General features: G+C 44.5%; 1 protein-coding gene across 1 annotated transcript in view; it reads right to left on the reverse strand.

The window, feature by feature from the left end:
- Window positions 1-10,762, reverse strand: part of znf1035 (zinc finger protein 1035) — a 32,079-nt gene extending 21,317 nt beyond the window's left edge. Inside the window, exon 1 of the mRNA XM_039805424.1 lies at window positions 10,292-10,762. The gene's annotated coding sequence lies outside the window, so the exon portion shown is untranslated. The remainder of the gene's footprint in view (window positions 1-10,291) is intronic.
- Between the last annotated feature and the right edge of the window lie 483 nt (window positions 10,763-11,245).

Below are 11,245 nucleotides of genomic sequence, written 5' to 3' on the forward strand. Positions count from 1 at the left end.
TTGCAACAGGAGAAATCGTAGCTCCTCTCCCCAAGAGTAGTGTCTCATTCAACGAGCAACACCACATGTGGGCGTGGAAGGCAGGCTACAGTATTTGGGTGCGCCGCTCTAATTTACCCGTGTAGAACGTTGCGTCGCACATTAGTTCCGCTTTTGGCGCTCGCGTGTAAAATCATAATAAATCAATAATCTTTTTATTTGGTCAGCACAGGGGTGGCCAGGGACATTTCTAGGGAGGCACGGGCCTCCCCAGGCCTCCGTGTAGAACCGCCACTGCTCGGCAGGGAGGAGATTTTCAGCAAGAACACCGGTAACGTTAACGGAGGTGTAATGTTACGAATGGCTGCTGTTCTGTTTCCCAACGGTTCAGTAAACTGCCCCTAGTATCCTTAGCAGCGAGGTTAAGTGCTGACCGGGTTTGGATTGCTGTAATGATAGTGGCTGGCTGCTAGCTGGCTGGGGCCTTGCAGCGCCAGAAGAGTGAGGCAGACAAACAGGGGTGTGCTAGCTGGCTAAATCACCATTAGATTAGTCGTCTATCTATACAGTTAACGTTACTGATGAATTCGTGGGTTAGCCCAGAGTTGTTAACCGTGGTCAAAACAATCATACTAAAAATAACTGAGCGTGTTGAACAATGTCATAATCTTATGTTACCCACAAAGAATTAGCTAACGTTATAGACAAAGCATTACCATTAGCTACTTATCAACCAGCATCTTTATAGTAAGCTAACCTTAAAAGCAACACAGGGTTTCCCGCAGCACTTTGTAGCTTAGGCAGCCACCTAACACACACCTACCGCCTTAACTACGTTGTCCAAAAACGAAAAACAAATTCGCCATTTCACCGTCGCATGCATTTGTGGGAGTACGTCAACAAATGTGCGGGCAGCTGGGGCATGCCCGGGCAGAAACGGGGTGAGCGGACTTACCGGAGTGTTGGCATGTGGCAGGCAGAGAGGAATATATGATATATAACTCTGACGTGTTCTTCAGTGAGGCTTTCTTCTTTTGTTTCAATGAAGTGAATACATGACGAAGTGACTAGAACTATCCATCACCTCGCACGCGTGTATTCTCAACATCCCCGCCTGTTGCCCGGTCTTTGAGACACAGCCGTGTAAGAGAGCGTGTCACGGAGGATATCGGGAGCCATGCGAGTAACACTATAGCATGGCTTGCAACATTGCAACTGTTATTTTGAAAAGCTGGTTATTTATTAATCATATATTATTTAATATTTAGCGTTTAATAAATAATTGTTAAATACAGTTCAGAGTCTGTGTCTATCGCACAAACAAGCCCCCAGCTGCTGGTCAACTTTTATCGTAGCACAATAGAAAGCATCCTCCATCAAATCAATGTGCCACAGTGTGGTATGCCAGCTGCACAGCAGGGAACAAAAAGGACTTGGCCCCGGGTGGTGAAAAAGGCACAGAGGATTGTGGGAGCTGTGCTCCCGGACCTGGACGCTGTGTATGCTGTCTGCTTACAGAGGACCAACAATTATCGGTTGTTGACATCGGGCCAGTTTTGCTCATCAGACCCATGCCGATGTATACAAAAAATGACTAACACTGGCCAATACTGATGTGATTGCCGATATCTCGTGCATTCCTACTTCTGCTCTCTACATCTTCTCTACTACTTCTTTCTTATTCAGATTATTTTGTTTGTACGCCCCCTGGCATTTCGGAGAATGCTGCAACAATCAACATGTTGAGCATTTTTTTTATTTAGCCAGGTAAGCCAATTGAGAACAAATTCTCATTTGCAACGACGACCTGTCACATTCACACAGCAACATGACATCATGACTGCGTAGACATACACGGCACTTTCCTAAAGCCAAGAGGCGCGTTATCTGTACGCATTTTCAGCTGTCCGCGTGTATATCTACGTTGTATATAGCTGACTGCAGTCTGCACCTTCTTTCTAAAGCCACGTGGCGTGTGGGGTTGGGTTGAAAAGAAAAAACGGTTTGGATTAGGAAAAGAATAACAGGGTTGACTTTAGGTTGAAAAGAAGAAACGGTTGGGATCAGGAAAAGAAGAACGGGGTTGGGTTTAGGAAAAGAACAAACGTGGAAAGGAAACATCACACGAGGGACAGAAAGGAAACTCCACACGCCCCGCTCTCCTGGGTGAAAGTCCTGCGTTTTACCTATCCACCGCCCCAACCAACCTCCTCCTCCTCACCTCCTCATACGGCGTCAATTCACACGCAATCGCAAGTTAATGTTAGTCAATGGAGGCCAAACTGCATTGATAAACACGCAAAATAGCAAGTATGAGTCTTTATAACACGCAAATCATGCTATATGAATTGGCGTGTCATACATGAGATCAGTCTGCACACTTTGCACATTCATTACTGGAAGCTGCCCAGTACAACCACAGTCTGATCTGCTGGCCACTGAGCAGCTCCACTGGAGCGGTTGGGGTTAAAGGTACACCATGAGTTCCTGCATGGTTTCAGTGAGACTTAATTTTTGTCTCAAATCGTAGGCATCTCTCCTTGATCTGCTAGCTGCCTACCCCCTGAAAACACTGTGAAAAAGTCCGGTCTTGGGAGACAACACAGGGGTCTTAAACGTCAAACAAACACTAGAGGCACAGGCTGTGCACCAAAATACAACAAACCACTCCGGCCAATCACCGACATGTTTGGAGGAGGGGGTTAGTGTCAGTTAGTTAGTCATGACAGTTACGGAAACATGGGGGGAGGGGCAAGGTTGCTTTGTTTTGTTTGAAATTTACTTGGAACGTCAACAGAAGAGACGATGCAGGAACTCATAGTGCACCTTTAAGGGCCTTGCTCAAGGGCACCTCAGTGGTGGTAATGAGGGAGGGACAAGCTCTGCTCTTTCACTTTTCCCACCCAGATTTTTTTATCCTGTATGTCTGGGGATTGAACAGACGACCTCCAGGTCACAAGCTCACTTCTTTAACTTCTAGGCCACCAGAGGCCTGTGCCACAGTGTCTCTTGCATGTATAAAAATAGCATTTCAGTCTTTACATTTGATCAAGCAAACACAGATGTGGATTCTTTGAAAACATCAATGAAATGGCCAGAAACAAAAGGATGTGGCTACTGAAAAAACAACTAATCCTGGAGGCGAAACAGTGTGAAGGTAATCTAAAAATCCTGGGAGGCCTTTCTCACAGCAGGCCTTTGGACTTGCAAAATGGTGGTGTAACAAGCAGGGTATTGTGGATGCTTGGTCAGTGGAATAGCTCCATTTTTGCAATCATCTTTCACATCCACCACCATCGCTGCACGATTAATCTAATCGCAATCACAATGTCACACACTTAACAACAAATTAAGCTAGTGTGTCTTAAGCTTGGTGTTCTCTTAACTCACTTTTCATCATCTTTGCTATCGCTTTTCCCTCACACAGCCACTACGCCAACTCTGACACCACTCACAAGTCTTGGTTTCCAGCGATATCTCAGACATCACAGCATCAGTAATTTTACAGTATCTGGTATATGACCATATTCGTATAGATTGTATTCTGAACAAGCGGCCATGACCGGCCACTGAATTTCCAGAGAAACCAGACCCACGTGACGCGTTTGTCCAATCAGCTGCTGGTTTCCATATTTCGGCGACAATACAGATTAGCGCCGCCTGCTGTTATGGAGAAATATTACGTCTTGTCGCTTTGGTGTGTTCCGAGGTACTTTTTTGACCAATTTGGGGAGACTGATCAGTCCAACTGCTTTTTCTGCCGATGTTTGGCCGTCGGCTCTGTGTCTGGGCCTTAAGATGAAATTGGTACAATCATCAATCAACTGCTCAACACCGACAAAAGCCATGCTGGGATTTCAGAGGGGCATTTCTTGCTCATTGTAGTCAGAAATGGCATTTTGATGTGAAGACGTATATGTGCAAGGACTGATCAAATGGCTGGATAATCTCCCAAATGTTCTGACAATGGCCCTTTTACACAGCAGACATTTTGACTTGTCATATTAGGAAAAGCACAGCTGAAATTGATCACCTTAACGATGGCTCAACTCCATCAAGTGTCCCAGTAAACTATTTCAGTGAGTCAGCATGCACAATACCAGGACCTCTCTTAAGTGGAATGCAGCCATCATTAATGGTTTTGAATATACCTGTGCTTTTCCTACTATGACATGTCAACATGTCTGCCATGAAAAAGGTCTATAGAGACAGAGCACATTTAAGTCCCACCCACACCAGAGGGGAAAAGAACTCTCAGCTCTCTATAGACGTTATTTTGTCACTTATTCAGAGCAGTAGGCTAGTCGGAAGCGGTTACCTCCAGGATCTGTGCTAGGCTTAGCTAGTGCTGGGGGCGTCAGACAGAGTTACAACACGCACAGAGATGAGAAGGGTATGTACCGACTTGTCTCCGGCCAGATTCAAACCAGGGGACGTTGCATTAAATGGACGTTAAGGGTGTACTGCACAGTAACTCATGGGTGTCTGCTAGCAGCAAGATGTTCTATGCAGTCAAGTACTATTAGACAATAAATTAATCCAATCTAAAATTGCATTTAGAAATTATACACTCCTCCAGCCTCCTCCACTAAAACACAGCAACCATAGAGAAGATAGAAAAATAGCAGGTACTCTTTGCAGCTTATCAAACTACTCTTCCTCAGACATCTCATACTACTGCCTTATGGAACATACAGCTCTTAACATGATCCTGGATCCCCTGGTCCCCAGTCTGCTGCGGATTATTTTAAAACCATATAACTGTTTGATAATATCATACAGTGGAGGGTACACAAAATGTCTTATCACAATCAACAGCCAACAACTTGCATCAAGGCAAATTACTATTTTGCTCTGCAGAAGCATAAATCCAAGAATGTTGCCTATGAATTGGGCCATTTTACTGGTTTACATTAATTAGGAGAGGTTTTTCACCAGTGAGGCACGGTTCACAACTTCAACTGTATAAAAAGTTGTAATACTACATTCATGCTTCGATTCAGTAGGAATGATGTGGAATAAGTGTGTTGGAATAACAAGTGGTGGCGCAACCTGCATGAATGGACAACAATCTGAGGTGGTGAAGAGTATGCTGGAAATGTTGGGTGGAGGAAATTAGCAAGCTAACGTTAGCTAAGGAGCCAGAAGCCGGCCATTCGGTCACTTCGCTCCCACTGTAGGGAGACGTCTTTGCAGAGAGAATGGATGACAGCCCGGGAGGGGCACAGTCCAGTTAGCCATCTCCCGGTACCGCTGTCTTCCTGGTGGGGAGTGAAGCAGAGGGACCGTAGGCTCTGTTTGGTTCTGCCGCTGCTGGCTAGAGCGAACACTGTTTGTTGTGGGTATCATAGCAAAGGTATCCGGTTTCCTTTGTGTTGTTGAATGATGAATAGATTTCCGCCGCCTTCTGGTATGGGGGAGTTATTTCATTGCACGCATGCGCAAAATGTACGTGGTACTTGGCAGTCGGCTGTCTGTGCGGTGTGTTCCAAAGGCAAAGACGATGAGGCGACCACAGGTGGCCGTTGGCTTGGTGTGTCAGGGCCTTTAAAGATGTGAGTTACAATACAACTGAGCCCAGAAAACAGAAGATGTGTGAAGAACCAGATAGTATTTGGCACCTCAGGCTACATGAGGCATTAGCACTCTGAATCAATACAAAACAAATGGGTATCTTTCAAAGTCACAGTACAAAATTCGTTTCCACATACACCGTTTTCTTGCTGAGCTGCAGTGGAGGGAATTTTGTACTTAAAAACACATGGTGGCATGTGACACGGATCATAACACCTGTCCATAGGGGTAGATGGTATAAAGGCTACAGAAAGTACACCAGTATGAATTTGTCCTACGGTACAAGTTTTGACTATACCATGTGGACCAGTAGAGCCCTAGAAGGGCCATTCACATTGTACACGCAAAACGGCAGCGCTGCGCTATGAAACCCATTATTGTCAATGGCTTGCACACGCAAGAACTGGTCTGGCATTTTGCGGCTGGCCGCTCTTGCGCGTGCCGCGGTCAAAGTTCAACATGGTTCAACTTTGACGCTGTGACGTGTCTGAATAAAAAAGGAAAAAAAGGAAACACCAAACACACGTGAATCCACTTACGGAACAAGGCTTTCTTTTGTTTCAAAGACAGAAACATCGTCTCCACCAAATCACTACTGTGTATCCTAAACAAGACATGTAGCCTACTGCACGTCTGATGTAAACTCCGGACGCAGATGTGACATGCATTCAAATATTGGCACATGTATGGCGTAAATTTGCACTGAGCCCGGCGGCGAGCACAACAAATATAGTTGGGGAGTAGGACAACCTAGCCGCGAGCGCAGCGCATGCCGCGTACAATGTGAATGGCCCTTCAGCCAGCCAGGGCTACACAATAGGCCATTCACTTCCATTACATTGCGTGAAAACTAGGGCTAGGACGGTATAGTTTTTTTCTTACCACAGCGAAGAAGCAAGGTATCACCACGGTACGGCGGTTTACTGCAACCCCCTTACGAGTGTAGCGTAAAAGCAACAATAGCAGGGTGCCTTAAGTGAGTGACGTTAGTGCTCGTGTGGTTGCGCAAGGAGAGCGAGCGGTAACAGAGTAGCTTACGAGTGCAGATGTGAGGAAAGGTGAGGAGGAAAAAGAGATAGCAAAGATGATGTAAAGTGAGTTAAAAGTGAACAAAGCAACAAGCTTCTCAAGACACGGTGGCTTTATCTGTTGTCAATACTGCCAGTAAAGTGAACAGCGTTACCCCCGAAAAAACATTGGCTTAAACCTTACAACATATGTTGCAGTTATAGACTCTCAATGTGAGTCTTTACTGTGTCTTGCTGTCATTTAGGGCCGCGCTGCTTTTTCTCCTCTCCGTTGATCTATTCCACAGACAGAAAGAAAGCTCTATTGTCAATAAAGTTAAAACTAAATAAAAAAAGATTTGCTGACAATCGCGAGTGCAGACACTTCACAGCACAGCGGTCTAGCAGCTGAGCAGACAGAGCAGAGAGGGCAACTCAGCAGTCCGCTAACTTGTTGCTCTCACTACCAATTAGGAAGTCACGGTTCATACCTCGGTTCAGACATCACGGTTCGGTACAATGGAGGGAAAAGCAAAACAAAAAAATGCAGAAGGCAATTTTTTTTTTTTGTGCATGTCTCAGGCTGTACCACCTATCATACAGTCTCTCCCCTGAGCTAGCTGCAACAGGCTGAAGTCTGTAAAGTAAAGCTGCAGTTGTACTGATCAGTCTCCCGAGTCTCGTGACCACGGTATTGCGGTAACCAACCCAGCCCTAGTGAAAACAACACCAGGCTGCTACAGTATAACCATACAGACCTCTACACACATCAGACTTGTCGGTTATAGCTCGACTCTGCCAGACATTTCTCATTTCTCTTTTGACATTGATTGCATAGTTCTGCAGTGTTTAAGTGTTTGCCCTGTATAAATTAGCCTAGCAGCTAACAGATCCTATGAATTTCAGCCTGCATGCACATTTTTCTTTGCCTAACATTGTTGAAACAGAGCAGTTAATATTGGTAGTGACAGCAACAAGTTAGCGGACTGCTGAATGACCAGCCCTATTGCGTACTATGTGTAATATGTCCTGGTAATACATTTAAGAGGAAAATTAACATAACGTATTATGTACCGTTACCGTCTGTGCTTCAAATTATACCGTGATATATGTGTATATGTTCTGTTTTTTTTTCCAACCTGGACCCCATGTCCCCATGCAATTGAGTGTAATAGACTGAGGTGACCAAAAATCTTTGAAATTGGTCAAACTACTCTTCCTCATACATCTCACACCAATGCCTTATGGAACATACAGCTCTTAACATGGTCCTGGATCCCCTGGTCTCCAGTCTGCTGCTGATTATTTGAAAACCATATAACTGTTTGATAATATCATACAGTGGAGGGTACACAAAATGTTTTATCACAATCAACAATTGCCAACAGCTTGCATCAAGGCAAAGGACTATTTAAATTGCTCCAATATTGAGCAAATCGGGAAAAACGCGCTCTGGGAGTCTGGTATTTCGGAGTATGGCTAGAGAAATTATAGGCTCCCGTTATCTAAAAGATTGTCAGTGCCATGGTGGTTCAATATTTAAACGATTTCGACATTGTGGACGAGGTCGTTATAGTTAGAGGAGCGCCTGTATTTATTTGAGCCAGAGTATAGGCTCAAACGGAGAGGCATCCAGTGTGTGTTTCAGGTGTCAAAAACCAATTAGCTTTAGATTAATGGTCATGCACATGAATCTTTTTTGCATTTCCTTCACAATGCCTTTTCACAGGGACCCTAAAGAAAATTACAAAAGCTATGGTTGAGTTAAAACTAACTTTTTACAATGCCCCCAATTTACACATTTTATTCATGTGCATTTATACACATTTTATTCACGTGCATTACATGTGACAGTTCAGTTGACCATGCAGAGCATCAGGGAGAAGTTAGAGCGTGAGTGTTATTGGTGTCCGTCTCACCCCAGAAGTGTGTGTGAAGCGGCTCTCTGCTCTGCTAAAGATATTCGCCAGGTCTATTTTCACGTGAGCCGCGGGGCGTTCGGACAGCCGGGCAGGAAGTGAAACAGCGAGACTATCCGATCAATTTACCAAAACACACCCGCAATATCGTATAGGTCTCCTTTACAACACCACGGACGACGAGAGATTGGATGTTGAAAAACATAATACCACATCACAGATCTTTTTTTTTTTATAAAGAAAACACCAGAAAAGAGAAGGCATGGAATTTAACTGAAGGAGTGCCTGGAGTGGAAGGTAGATTTTATAGACTTAATAGACACGTGATTGTTCTGTACAGTACAAAGTAGAGACAATATAATCTGCGAGTCGGGCAGGCAAGACGCTCTGCTTCTGAGGCGCTCCCGGTGTGGTATGGCGCGTGGCAGAGGACGGAACAAAACAGCGGCACAGCACAGGATTTGCCCAGTGGAGAATCAGTGTCAGGCTGAAAAATACTTTGGCAGGTGACTATAGGTGGCAGTAATGCTCCACCAGGTTGCAATTCAGCATTAAAAAGATGAAGAAGAGGAGGAAGAAGTCAAATGTTGCGATTATAACGGTCCAGCGAGATTTGAGACAAAATTACACCGTTGAAATTTACGCACTACGCATAAGTGAGCACAGTTCTACATGTTACGTATGTGTACTGAACGGAAATGTTCCGAGTTGAGACACAGCATATATTTATTATTGAGGTTATAAAGGTCTATATATAGGTAATAAAATGGCCAGGAAGTGTATATGGTTTGACAATGCTTCTCTTGCCAAGAGATCATGGGATATCTTGTTAAAAAAAAAAAGTTCAAGTTTATGAGGTGCAGTTATGAACAATAATTTATCTCAATATATGGAGCGATTAATCCTACCTTGTTCATTGTTTTTATTTTTTTTGACAGACGGATAGAAAACAAACAAAATTCTGTGTTTAGCTGAGGGTAGTGAATCAGAGACTATCCAAAATGAGAGTGAGGGACTTTTACACTCTTTTTCACCTTGTTATCCCTCTGTACCTGCAAGGCACCCTAGAATGAAGACCTCTGTCACAGAATAAACTACATTTTTCCCCATGCAAGAGCACCCTCAGCTAAGACTTTGCCAGAGGAATAACGTGAGGGACTAGTGAATTTATATCAGAGATACATCATCCAAGACAATGGAGCTATTTATGTAAAATCTATTTGGGGCAAGATTATAGGACAGATGGGTCATATAAAATTGTCTTGGAGGTGACAACTTTCTCTTGTTATATTCTCTTGCATATTACAAACCTTTTAAAGTAATTAAGTCACACATAAACAGAGCTACAACAAGCCAGGGACGTATGAATGATTACTATGCAGCAGGTGTACCTACATATTTTCTCTTGTAAACATGTGTTTTGTTCTCTGTGATAATCTGGACAGAGATGAGCATTTTAAAAATCACCCCATGTTTTAGTTTTCAATAGGAAAAAAACAATGTATGACCACCTGATCTTGTCTTGATTGTGTTATTGTAAGATGCTGTACTTTTAACCAGTCTGCAAGGAGGACAGCAAACAAAAGGGAAACTGTAAGATGCTATCAGATCAACAAAAACACTATCAGCAGCGGTTAGGTTTGTGACTCTAGCCACGTGTTATAGATTTATTGTACACTGACGTAACGTTAGGTTGTTGTTCAGGGTAGAGCTAGCTAGCTACCTCAGTGACTAGCACAATGCTAGCTAGCACGGATAACCAACAGCTAGCTAATGACTCCTCTGCAGCTGGTATTAAGCAGGACCCCTTACCAGATCAGTGCTCCGTGTTGTTCTTGCGTGCTACGTCGCCGGTTCCCTTGTGGTTTATCTGCTACAGGGTCTGTGTTGAAATAATCACAAGCAAACAGACGTCGTCCAAAGACATTACATGTCGGCTTTCTTTGCCACAACGCGGAGAAAGCGGCAGTCCTCCTTCCCGATGGCTTCCGTCTTTCCTAGGAGATATCGTCTGGAGATCCTTTCTTCGGTCCGGATTGTGAATCGATGGGGGTCGTTGAATCTAAAACCCAAGTGTTTTCCCTCACGACGTCGGCTACAGGGCTTGTTGTTCCTCGGTTAGCGGTGCTAGATGCAAATTCTCCTCCATTATCTTTATTTGCGCATTTTCAGACAATGTGCCCGGAATTGTGCGTACGTTATACAACGGTTTGATTACAACCAATAACAAGGGGCAGGGACTCCGAGAGAGCCCGCCCCTGCATGTTCTATGGCTGACACAGCCAGAGCCTGAGGGGGCGGCTACACGACTCCTTCCGGGCGACCGCGCCACGGTTGCCTCCTTGCTGCTGCTGCAGCTGCGCCTGCACTCCCAGTCCTTACGTGCTGTGGCAGCCTAGCAGACAGACAGTATTACTTGCGCTTACAGTAACTGCGCTGATCATTGAAGTCCTCAGTGGGGCCTCAGTGCTCCCCTGTGCCGTTTCAGTACCACTCTGTTGATTTTACATGAGTACTATGATCCAGGTTACTGCGGAACTCAACCAGTTACCAGACATACTTGTCTGCTGGACTAGATGTGGTTGGTCTTTAAAGGGTTAATAAGTTGCATACCACCATTTTGTGTGCAAGACTTGCTACAAAATGGCACCACCTTTTCTGGTGCGCATTATTACAACAACCCCTTTGGCTGAGGGGGCACATGAGAACCACTTCCAATGGAGAAAAAATACATTGTTCACAAGAAGAAGAAAAAACCCTGTATTT

Source organism: Perca fluviatilis, chromosome 7 (genome assembly GCF_010015445.1).
Source record: "Perca fluviatilis chromosome 7, GENO_Pfluv_1.0, whole genome shotgun sequence".
Lineage (NCBI taxonomy): Eukaryota > Metazoa > Chordata > Actinopteri > Perciformes > Percidae > Perca > Perca fluviatilis.